The 11,527-nt window shown below is 61.8% G+C and overlaps 1 protein-coding gene across 2 annotated transcripts in view; it reads left to right on the plus strand.

The window, feature by feature from the left end:
* The first annotated feature begins 3,743 nt into the window (after positions 1-3,743).
* USP2 (ubiquitin specific peptidase 2) overlaps positions 3,744-11,527 on the plus strand; it is a 47,736-nt gene continuing 39,952 nt past the window's right edge. The window contains exons 1-2 of one of the 2 annotated variants that reach the window (XM_067565036.1): positions 3,744-3,870; positions 6,287-6,367. The gene's annotated coding sequence lies outside the window, so the exon portion shown is untranslated. Of the gene's footprint in view, positions 3,871-6,286; positions 6,368-9,003; positions 9,091-11,527 lie in introns of those variants that run through there. The other variant, XM_067565046.1, reaches the window with a different exon arrangement.

The following is an 11,527-nucleotide window of genomic DNA, read 5'->3' on the forward strand; positions in this document are numbered from 1 at the left end:
CAGGGGGCAGTGCCCCACACCACCACGTGACCCCCGGCTTAGAGAGCAGACCCAGCTGGAGGCAGGATCTGGACAAGGCATGCCCCTCAGCTAGCAGAATCAACGCCCCGGGATTTGAGCATGAAGAAACCCGCCTACCTCGCAGGGGCAGGCCAGCTGGGGAAGGGGATCCCATCGCTGTCTCCAGAGCACCAAAGGCATCTCACGCAGGGGTGGGCTCCAGAAAGCGTCTGTGGGAGCGGGGAGCTGAGTCCAGCCCAGCAGTGAGTCGGTGGGAAAGCCAGGTCGTAGGGTCGGGACTGAGCAGGGGGATCACCTGGTGGAGCTGGAAAGGGAAAGCCAGGTCAAGGTGGCTGAGGAAGGGCTAATGGGCTGGGCCGTGCCCCTGCTCCTGTTCTGTGGGCCGTGCTTGAGGGGTGGTGGTGGGCTAAGGTGAGCTGCTTCCCTCCGAGACGCCCCGCGCCCCGCTTGTTGGCTGTACCGTGCGCTGCCCCCCCCCCTCCCGCCCCGCCCCAGATGTACTGCTCAGGTATCTCTCCGTGTACTTCTCCCGCCAGCCCGCCCTGACCTGCTGATGAACACAAGGGAGACGCAAGGGGCTCAGACCCATCCACCCCACACGGACCTGTCCTAGTCTTGTTTCGTGAGCATTTGTAGTGTTTCCACAGCTGCTTGTACAAGAAACGCTGTTAAGGGGGAGGGGGGGGGAAACAAACACAAGAACAACAAATGAACCTCTGTCTGCACAATAAATCCCTGGTTGTGTGTTGGAGTCGCAGCCCCTCGCCTGTTTATTGCAGCGCTGCACCCGCAGGCTGGGCCTTTGCTTTCTTAAGGGGCCGCCTGGCTGGGGGGGGAGGCGGGCAGGGCTGCCCTCTAGTGGAGACCTGCTGCACTGCGTGGCTGTGTGTCCTGGCCTCTATACCGCTGCTAGGAAATCCCCCTTCGCGCCTGCAGCGCGGGGTGGGGTGTGTGCTGCGCCAGGGGCGGCCGGGCGGGCCCCAGCAGGTCTAGCCCCGCGGGCAGGTGGGGGCGGCGGACAGCGTGAGTCTAGAACCGCGGGGAGCTCCGAGAACCGCCCAGGGGACCCCCCGCTTCCCCTGGGCCCCCCACACACTGACACACGCTGCAGGGGGTGGGAGCAGCCCCTGCCTGCAGGGGTGGGGGGGGGACGCGGAGCAGCACCCAGGGGCTGGGATCCACCCTCCCCCAGCGCCGTGGGGAGACCCGGGGCTGGGCTCGTCCCCCAGCCCCAGAGGGGATCCCGGTCCCGGCCCCACGTGCGCGCTGCTGGGGCGAGTTGGGGGAGAGGCGCCGCCCGGCCCCGGCCGCCTCCCCGCCCCGCGTCAGCTGCGCCCGGTTTGTGACATCAGGCTCGGCCGGGCCCCAGCTGCTCCACGGAGGCGGCCCCGGCCCCCGGCTCCGGCTCGTCCATCCCCCGAGAGCCAGGTGAGTGCGGGCTGCGCCCCCGGCCAGCCCCCCCGGGGCTCCGTGTGTGCAAGGGGGCAGGGCCAGCCCCATCTGGGCGGGGACATAGGGGGTGCCGGCCCCACCGGGAGGGGAACTAGGGGTGCCGGGGCAGTGCCTGCCCCACTTGGAGGGGAACTGAGGCATGTGCCCCTGGCAGTGAGGTTTGTCTGTAAGGGTTACCTGTCCCCCCCCCACACACAGCAAGGCAATGCCCTCTCTCCCCCACCAGTGTTTTGACTGCACGAGTGACCCCCCCCCTCCCCCGCTCAACCCCCAAAAGCCACCTGGGCAGGTAAGTGGAGGGCGTGGGGCTTGGGCCTAGCTGAGAAAATGTCTCCCCTGCGCTCCCTGCTGAAGTCATCCCAGGGGGAGGTGTGATGCCCCATGCCTGCCCCCCTTCCCACAGGGCGGTGTGAGAGGATGGGCCAGGGCTGCTTTCCCCCGCCCCCCCCAAACACACAGGAAGGGCTGTGGGACCTGGGCTGTGGGATGGAGGAGGTCTGGGGGCGTGTGCCTGGTTCGTTTCGTTCCTCACTACCCCAGGTCAGCGCCACCGGAGATCTGGGCGTGGGGACCTGTGGGACTCTTGCCTGCCCTGGGGAATGCGTGCGCACACCCCGTGCCAGCACCCCGGTGCCCACCTGTGTGACTGAGCCATACCCGTGCCCCCTCCCCGTGAGTGTGCGTGTGCCCCCTCCCTTGCCCGCTGTGTACGTGAGCCCCTGGGCCGCGCCAGCACACCCTGCACGCGTACCGTGCCGCTGCTCCCTGTGGCCCCATGACGACGTGTGTGTGAGGGCTGGGCATGGAGCCTCTAGCTCCTTACCCCAGGCTGTGGGCGAGTGGGGCCATCTTGCCTTTTTGTGCGTCCCTCCTGCTGGCTGCCCGTCTCGGAACTGGCTCAGCCCAACGAGGGGAGGCTTTCTGACCGCACGCTGAGTAGGAATGAACTCAAAGACGGGGGGACAGGCTCCATCTCGAGGGAGGCTGGGGACCTGGGCTTCAGGTGCCCACCTCTCTCCAGGGTTTTGCAATGGGGGATCTAGCCCTGGCGGCTGCTGGAGGCAGGCTGAGGGCGGGATGAAGCACAAGGGTGTGCTCCAGTGTAGTAACATCCCTAGCATCATCCTATTGACCTCCCGGAGGTTACACCGGGGATAAAACTGGCCCAGGAGTTTTCCCACAGCAGCCCTCCCCACGCTTGGGCTGTAACATGCAGAGGAGCTGGGAAGGGAGAGAAGTGGTGGCGTCATTGCGTCCTGCTGAATTACTCATCTGAGGCGTGGACTGATTCATTGCCTTCCAATGCTCTGGAGCAGACTCAGCTGGATCCAGTTCACCCCGGTGGAGTTACACCTGGGGGAATTTAACCCTGGATCTTCTTGCAGAAGGGATGAACGGCCTAGCTTGCAAAAGGCTTCCTTGGCCCCATCTCCATCCCCCAGGTGGGCTGTCCGGCCTCTGCCAGGCAAAGCAAGTCAAGAGGGGCCTGAGACAGCTCCTGTCACTAATGGTGAGGGGTGGAGATGATCTAGCAGGTCAGAGGATCCCAGAAGTACCCGTAGGTGCCAGGCGAGACCTCCCCCAGCCCCTCGAAGTCAGGGGAAGAGTGTGCGCTGTCCGCATCTTCTCCAGCTTTCTCCTAGCCATCTCCACGAGGCAGCTGTTCTGTTCTGCATTGGTTCCCGTACTGCACCCAGCACCATGGTATCTGGGTGCCTGCCATTCCCTCTTCTCCCCAGGAGTCCCAGCTCCCCTCCCTTGGCACCAGCCCCTCTTCCCTTCTCCGAGAACCCCCTCAGACCTGACCCCATCTTCCCTTCCCCCACTCCAGAACCCTCTTTCCCTTTAAACCCCTTACCCCATCTCCCTTCACCTCCCACGTCTCCCTTTGTCCTGCCCTCAAAGCCTCGGCTTTTCCCATTTCACCTGAACGCTACCTTCCTCTCATTCCCCTCTTCTGGCCGGGCCCTGCCTCCATGGCACATGAGACACCCCCCCCCCCCCCCCCCCCCCCCGGCTGCACTCTGCGCCCGCTGCCCCTTTAAGCCTCCCTGAGGCTGGAATGCGAGAGGAGGGCTCCAGCTCCCAGCGAGGTCAGATAAGACACTATATTTATCTCGCCGGCAACCTGAGCCGAGAATTTCTGCAGTGGCTTACACGGCTCCAGCCATTTCACCCAGATCCCCGCCCTGCCCCCCATGGCTCTGGGACGGCCTGGCTGGCTGCTAACAGGTTAGTCGCTGCTGTTTATTTTCAACCCGGTTTTTTATTTCCCCCCCCCTCCTGCTGCTTTCGTAGATCAAGTGCCTCGTGGATATTGAGGTGACCCTATCCGAGCATCTGGGGCATCACCCCGTGACAAGCCACCACCCGTCAGCCTTGCTGCCCCGCACACAGGTGCGTATGGAGGCCGCTCGGAAACTGGAGGACAGGGTTAGAGGGTCCCTGGAGGGAAGCTAAACTACAGGCCACTGTCCACGCTGAAACGCTTCAGGGGGGACTTAGCAAAGTTCCTCCACTGTATGGGAACTAAGATCTGGGGGCACGGGCTTAGATCAGTCTTGCTGGCCACATTGTTTTCACGTCGTCTGTCTTCTCGTTTCCCTTTAACGACGCTGGCTGCAAATAAAGTCTTGCTCTTTGTCATTACGTGCCGTGTCAGGCTGGGGGTAATAATCCCGAGCTCGTCAGCCGTAGATCTTGAAGCACATTTTGGGCGAACAGTTGACTCGGCCCATGTTGCTGTTTTGTTCCCACCAGCTGTTCGGTGAGCGCCTCACCCGCAGGTTTTTCCTCTTCCGTCATTTTCCGCCGGTTTTAACCCACGCCACGCAGTGGGTTGCACAGCTTGGACTGGGGCAGGTTGCTGCGTGCGAGGGCGATGTCCCGGGATGGACAGGTAGAAGTCAGCAGCTCAGATCCAGCCCACGGAGAGTTAGTAGCAACTGCCCGCTGGTAGCTGGCACACGTGAAGGGAGTTGGTGGGTCTCCACCATTGCAACTAATTCGCAGCTACAACAGAGGCAGAATGGTCAGTGGTTAAGGCGCCAGCCTGGGACATGGAAGATCCAGATTTAGTTCCCTGCTCTGCCACAGATTTCCTGGGTGACTCTGGGCAAGTCACTTAATCAGCTGTGTTGCCGAGTGAGTAGTGCACTGGACTGAGACTTTGGAGACTCGGTGTCTAGACCGAGCTCTGCAGCTGGCCTGCTGGGTGACCTTGGGTAAGTCACTTCACCTGCCGGTACCTCAGTTTCCCCAGAAGTTAGGTGGGGATAATGATGTTGCCCGCCTTCATAAAGTGCTTTGAGATCTATGGCTGAGAAGAGTTGGGTTTAATTATCATCTGTGCAGAGGGGATAATAACACTTTTCCCCTGCTAGGGGTGTGGTGAGGACAAATGCCTTAAACACCATGCGGTGCTCAGACACTGCGGTGATGGGGGCCAGCTAAGGACCAGAGAGAGACAGAACCGAGCATGGCAATTTGAGCTGCGCTCTTGCACCTACCTTCTAGGGCAGGTGGGGAGCCTGCCCAGTTGCTACCCACCTCGTCCTTGCTCCGTATCTGAACCGAGCCCAGGGCTGTCACCAGCCCCAATACCAAAATCACTTTCAGCCTGGCCACATCACTGCCGTCCCCCTGGAGCCACGCGGGCGGAGGGCTGGCTTTGCTGTTGGCCGCCAGTGCTGGAGGGTTTAAGTTTGTTCTCTTATCTGTTGACAAACTGCATCCCCTTGGCGACTCGGAGTCTCACCAGCCGAGGCGGATTCCACGCTAATCTTGGGAAGGGCCTGCTGGGGCCAGCCTTACAATGGACAAATCGAACCACCTGGAAGAAGAATTCTTGGCATAACACACCCCTGGCTCGGCCTGGGGGGCTCCCTGCTCCTCCCCGCCCCCTCCAGGCACTCAGCAACCAGCCCCAGAAGGAGCGGGTGAGGCAGCGAGCTAATGATGAGGGGAGAGGTCAGTCTCCTGGACCCGCTCAGACATTTGGCCCGGGCACTGACCCCCTGCGGGCCTGTCCTTGGGCTCCTCTGAGATGCGCTGCTGTGGGCATTTGCCGTCCCGCCTGGTTTTCCCTCCCGGCTGCTGCATTCCAGTGGCTTTAGCAACGCTGCAGGTTTGCAAAGGTGCAGGGTCACCTCTGCGTCAGGCCCGGCTGTAGAAGGGACTGTTGGCCGCATTGCGCATGGTACCTAGAGAAGCACCCCACACACACGAGGTGAGGCTCACAGACCCCCCTTACCACCACCCCCGTCCCATGTGTCCTTGGCCCAGGTGGAGACAATGGAAGGTAACCCACCCGCCCACCTCCTCGGGGTGACTCCCAGGTCTCTGGATTGTCAGTGGGCCCAGAGGACCTCTGTGGGGAGAAGGGGGCAGTCTGGGGCGATGAAAGGAGGCAGAAGGTGTCTCCTAGCTGCCTGTCCTGAGAGGAGCTGTGCCCTGGCTCCCTAGAGTTTTAGCACAGACCTGAGAGGGAGCAGGCTGGCTGAAGCGGCAGATGTGGGGCCAGGACTCCTGGGTTCTTTTCCGAGCACTGCCTCGGCCCCCTGATCTCAGTCCAGTTGCTTCGTCTCTCTGTGCCTCCACTTCCCTACCTGTGCAATGGGGCTAATGATGGGGCGTCCCTGGCTTGCGGGGGCGGTGGAAGGCTGAGTCACCGGTGTCTGTCAAGGGAAGTGTTGCCATGGGAGAGAGCCGCTCAGCCAGGCAGGACGGGACGGAGGCGGAGCTGCCAGACAGTTTCTCACCCCTTGGCTCTCCTCTCCCGGATCTCATGGGGGGCTCGGCTTGTCTCTTGCAGCCCTGGGCACCAGGATGGTGTGACGTGGCCCTGTGAACCCCACAGGGAAGGCAGTTCTCAAGGAGGTGGCAGTCCTAGAAGGTAAGCAGCCGGGGACCCTCCCGGGGCTGGGTGGGTAGAGCGGCTCCTATGGGGCAGGATTTTCTTTCCTTCACACAGAGAACTCTTTCCCGTGAGGCGTAACCTTAGGGAGCTAGTCCCTTGGCATATTTTGCAAGTGCTGAGGTGTTAGCTGTTGTAGATCAGCTGCTGTGTTCCACTCCAGAGGTGGCTGCTTTTTGAGAGGGAGGGAAGTGAGCTCAGCATGCCCAGGGGGCAAATCCCGCCCCTCCTCCCGTTTATCCCGGTGCACTTCCATTGGCTTTGGCAGGGGGGTACTGAGGCGAGAGCTTGGCACAGCCTCTGGCGTGACAGGTGCTTGTGAAATAAAAGGGGCTCCGCTGTTAGACATGGAAATGGACGTCAGAGATACGGGCACAGTGGGGGGGGAAAGCGAATGATGCCGGGCGGGCAGTCCCTGGCGTGCACGGATCTGTGCCGGGACTGGCGCCGGGTGATCTGCGCTGGGCCCTGGAGCTGTTGTACCCTGAGCAGTCTGTTCTGGGCTCAGCGCTGAGAAATCCGAGCTGGCTCCATGCTGGGGTCCCATGGCTTGGCCGGGTAGCAAAGGCAGGGGGGTCTATGCTGGGTTCTCGTGGCATTTAGATGCTACCAGAGCCACGTGTCCTCTGTCGGTGTCCCTCCGTTGGGTGCAGGTGCCTGGCAGGGGCAAGTGGCATCTTGGTAGCCCTTCCGAAGCAAAATCCCCACTGTGCAGATAAAGGCTCCAGCTGGAAAGCCTCCTGCTGGTGGTAAACAGGCTGCGCTCTGTCAGGGAAGAGCTGGGCGTCGCACTCGAGTGTTTGCCGGAGGGGGATTATTCACCCCTGGAGCCTCCTTGCCCAACAAGTTTGTGCACTTGGGCTTGCTTTTGCTCATAAATAGTTTCCTGCTTCCTCTGGGATGACGGCTGCGTGGGAAAAGCAGGACATCAGGAGGGCTGGAAACCCAGCCAGAGGGCCGATGCAGCTGGGTGGTGTGTCACGGCTCGCCAAAGGTTCTGGGTTCGAGCAGCTAGGTCGCCCAGCCAATGTACTATGGGGATGAGGATCTCAGGTAAATTTCCAGGACCCGGATCAGAGGTGAAGTGGTTCCACACGTGGGACTAGTTGTGGACTGGATCTGGAGTGGTTCCATGAGCCGGACGGGACTGTCTCAGGTCTGTGTATTGAGGTTGACGGGGGGGGTGCTTCTGTTCTGTACACGTCTCTGTTCTGTCGCTGCATAGACTGAGGCTCGGAAACTCATCTCACTGGTGACCAGCAGCTCCCTGTGGCGTTGCTGAGCTGGTACCGGTGGGGTGCCTGAACTAGGTTAGCACAAGCAGGTGAAATGGCTCATCTCCCTGCGGATCTGTAACATTCCTTCCGGCTGACTCCAGTTTCACACTCGGCCATGGCTCAGTTTCACTCGGTCGCCAGTGGAAAATCCGGAGTGCCTGTTATTGGCAGCAGTGGGGCTGAAGCGAGCAGCTGTGTTCAGCTGAACCCCGGCCTTCGGGGGGTGCAGTAGGGGATCCTCATAAGGTGTAGGGTGAGTGTGCGCTTGGAAATGGGGAGTCCAGTTCTGAATCTCGCGCTGCCTGGGATGCAGGGTTAGGGGCTGGCTAGTGCTGGTTCCTGAGCAGGAACCCGAATGCTGGGGAAGGGTTGAACCGTGGGCCTGAACACCCCAGAACTTGGGGGGTGCCAGGAATCTAGATCTGAATTTTGAAGCTTGAGACCCTCTCAACTCCCACCAGGATGGCCCAGCCCCACAGGAAGCAGGCCAGGTGAGAAATACAGTGCTCCCCTACTCCGCTGGGCGTAGGGACGCACAAACAAACCCATCTCCCTTGCATGGGCATTCGCAGGGGCTGAGATTGTGCAGGACGGCTTAAAGGAGCGTGGCTTCCCGGGGCCTCTGCCCAGCGCCCTCTGGGGGAACGTTCTAGCCAGCTGAGCAGGCTCGGGCGGGATGGAGCCGTCTGATGGCCTTGCTGGTTGAGGGTGGGGATTCCAGGGCAGAAGTCTGTGGTTTGACTAGAGAGACAAGGAGGCCCTCCACGTAGCTGTATGTGGGAGGCAGCGGGGGTCTAATGGTTAGCGCAGAGGGCACAGAGTTGGGACTCCCCTGTTCTGTTTCTGGCTCTGCGCCGTCTAGTGGTGAAAGCACAAACTGGGGCTTCTTCCCTGCCTCCGAGAGGGAGTGTGCTGTCATGGTTAGCATCTCTTAAAAGCTCTATTCTCCGCTTCATCAGTGACTGCTAGGGGTCCCCAGACCGGTGACCTGGCTCCCCTGGGTCTCGTTGGTGGCCCGTCCCGTGCAACGGGCCGGTGAGCGTCTTACTCCCTTCCTGGGCAGGGGGAAGCGCCGCAAACCAAAGGTCCCCCAAAGCGCTTTGAGATCCCTGAGCTGAGGTGCTGCATGAGCCCGGGGCTTGTGTGGGGTGTGGGCCACGTCCTGCAGGCCGTACCTCCGGCCGAGCAGAGGGCGGCAGGTCTGCGCTTGTCACCTGCAGCGAGCGTGCCAAATGGGAGTCGTCCAGGCGCGTGGAGAGCCCGCCTCGAAACGGCTTCGAATCAGTGTCGTTCCCCTGGTGACCAGAGACTCACATCCATGCTAGCCGCTGTCCCGAAAGGAAAGCAAGCAAAGGGAGGGCGTGACAGGGCTGGAGGAGACGTCCGGGAGTTCCCTCTGCCCCCTCCCCTTACCCCCAGCACCAGGTAAATCCCTGGAAGCGGTGGGAGACCAGCTGGAGACCCGTCTGCTGTAAGGCTCCCCTGGCCCTGTGCCCCCATCTCAGGCCAGCTGCTTTCTGACCCAAAGGGATCTGCGCCAGGAGCAAAGTTCCTTCCCGGGGAGGGCACATCCCTGAGGCAGCCCCAGCTTGTCCCTGGGGTGAAGCCGATCGGCTGAGCGAGGCAAGACTTTTACCCAAGTCTTGGATGGTGTTTCTCTTGGGAGTCTCTTCTGGAGGTGCCCGAGTGCCACTGGTGGGCCCAGAGTAGGGAGATGGGAGGGGATGTCTTGTTCTGGCCATGCTCCAGCCTGGGCCCGGGGCACCTTCCTCGCCGAGGAACTTAGAGCTAGCGGCTTCTAGGACTGGCCGTTCGTGGCCTGCTGGGATCTGTTTATGCCTCTGGGCCGCTGGTGGGGTGAACGTGGGCCGGCCCAGGGGGTGCCCTGGGGAGAGAGCCCCTGGCACGTGCAGCATTCACACCTACGCGGCCTGTCCCCGTCTGACTGCGGCGTGTAGGACTCCTGGGTTCTATTCCCGGCTCTGCCACCGATTCGCTGCGTGGCCTTGGGCAAGTCGCTCCCCTGCATTTTCCCACTCGGCATATGGGGCTAACGGCCCCTGGGGAGGTTGGCTGAGCAGCTGTGCAGTACTGGGGGATCCAGAGGAGGAGCGGGATGGGGCTAACTGCGTCTGGCAGCATTCCCAAGCCACTGACGTGCCGTGGCCGTCGGCTCCCCCGGCCATCCCCTCCCTTCCCCGATCTACTCCCTTTCAGGGGACCCTGCAGTGGTCTCGAGAGGGCTGCAACACCAGCGAGATGCTGGCTCAGGCTGAAAGCCAGCCTTCGCCCCCAGGCGGCTGAGCTCCCCACAGTGCGAAGGAAGGCTCCTAACTAGAGCCCTGGCCCCCCACGCTGGCAAAGGCTTCCCACACCCAAGAGCTGCCATGTCCATGGAGCTGCTGCAGCAGCTGGGGCTTGGCTGTCGCTCTACACTCATCCAGGTCACCCTCCCCCCCCCCAGCTCAGCACGCCCGCCCTGCTCCTCTCCTGGGGTGGCGTCTCTGGCCAGCTCGGCTGCCTGTTACAGCCGCTGGAGAATGGCGAGGGCAGCTCCTGAATAGCCCCAGGCCTCTGCCTCTGGAATACCAAGGCTGGGGGTTGGGGGGGGACTGGAGGAAATCATCCCCCCCCCCATGCAAACCCGCTCAGGCGGGGCATCCCGTTGGCTCACTCAGGCAGGCGGGTCTGGCACAGGCTGCTGGCTCCAGCCTGGAGTTCGTGCGTGGTGCTGAATTATTGATGGGGAGCAGCTCGCTCTCCGCGGAGCTGGATGCAGCGGAGCAGAGAGCCTGGGCCGCCTGGCTGCAGCCCACAAGTCCTCGCGCTGGGGAACGGCCCTCACCCTCCAGCCCCGAACCTCCTGCACTCTCGGCTTCCTCCCTGCTCTTTTCTCTCTCCCACCTTATCCCTTCCCACCCACCCAGCTCCCAGCCCCGCCTGTCCTGCCCCCTCCAGGTGACAGGGAGGAGAACGCACCCGCCCCCAGCAGTGAAACCCGTGGGCCCCTTCCCGCACAGATGCCATGGAGACTAGAGGTGGGGAGGGTGGCGTGGACTGCGAGCTGCTCCCACGTCTCCTAGGCCGGCCTGCACCAGGCGGCCGCAATGACTCTTGGTGTGCGTATGACACCCTCTTCCCGGGGCTCCAGGAGCCTTGGTGTCTTTGTCCCGGGAGGAGATCGCGGCCACCGTCCCACCTGCTCAGCGGCAGGGTGCGTGGGGGCGAAGGGAACGGGCTGAGATCAGGATTCAGAGGGCGAGGGGCTGGATGACTCAAGTCCTGGCAGCGCTGGGACAGCAGTGGTTGGGTGGCCTATGGGACGAGGAGACCCTCGTGGGTACTGGAGGAGGAGGGTTAAGGCACAGATCTAGGCTTGAGATCTGGGTTCTCCTCCCAGCTCTGCCACTGACTCACCGCGTGCCCTCATGCGATTTGCTTCGCCTCTTTGAGCCTTCATCTCAAACGCCAGATCGGAGCAGGGAGTCAGAACTCCTGGGCTCAGTGCCTGATTTTGCCACTCATGGGGTGACCAAGTCCCTGCCCTGCTGCGTGCCTCAGTTTCCCCATCTGTGTGTTGGGGGGGAGGGATGATAACAGTAGAGATGGGCCTGACACCCCAAACCTCCCTCAACTTTGGGAGAGATTTGGATCTAAGCACTGTGACTTTGAAGCATCTCTGAATAACCCCAGCTCAGCAAAGTGCTTTGAGATCCTGGATAGCAGAATCGATTGATCTGTCCCCCGCTCCCTCCCCATATGAACCCTTCTGCCTGTCTCACGCTCTCTGAAGCCCGACCACGGATAAGTGCAAGGCGCTATTAATGCTGTTATCCCGAAAACGCTTTGACTTGTAGGGCTC

The sequence above is a fragment of the Emydura macquarii genome, unplaced genomic scaffold (genome assembly GCF_026122565.2).
Source record: "Emydura macquarii macquarii isolate MOO-44397 ecotype Brisbane River unplaced genomic scaffold, CSIRO-AGI_Emac_v2 contig_312, whole genome shotgun sequence".
NCBI lineage: Eukaryota > Metazoa > Chordata > Testudines > Chelidae > Emydura > Emydura macquarii.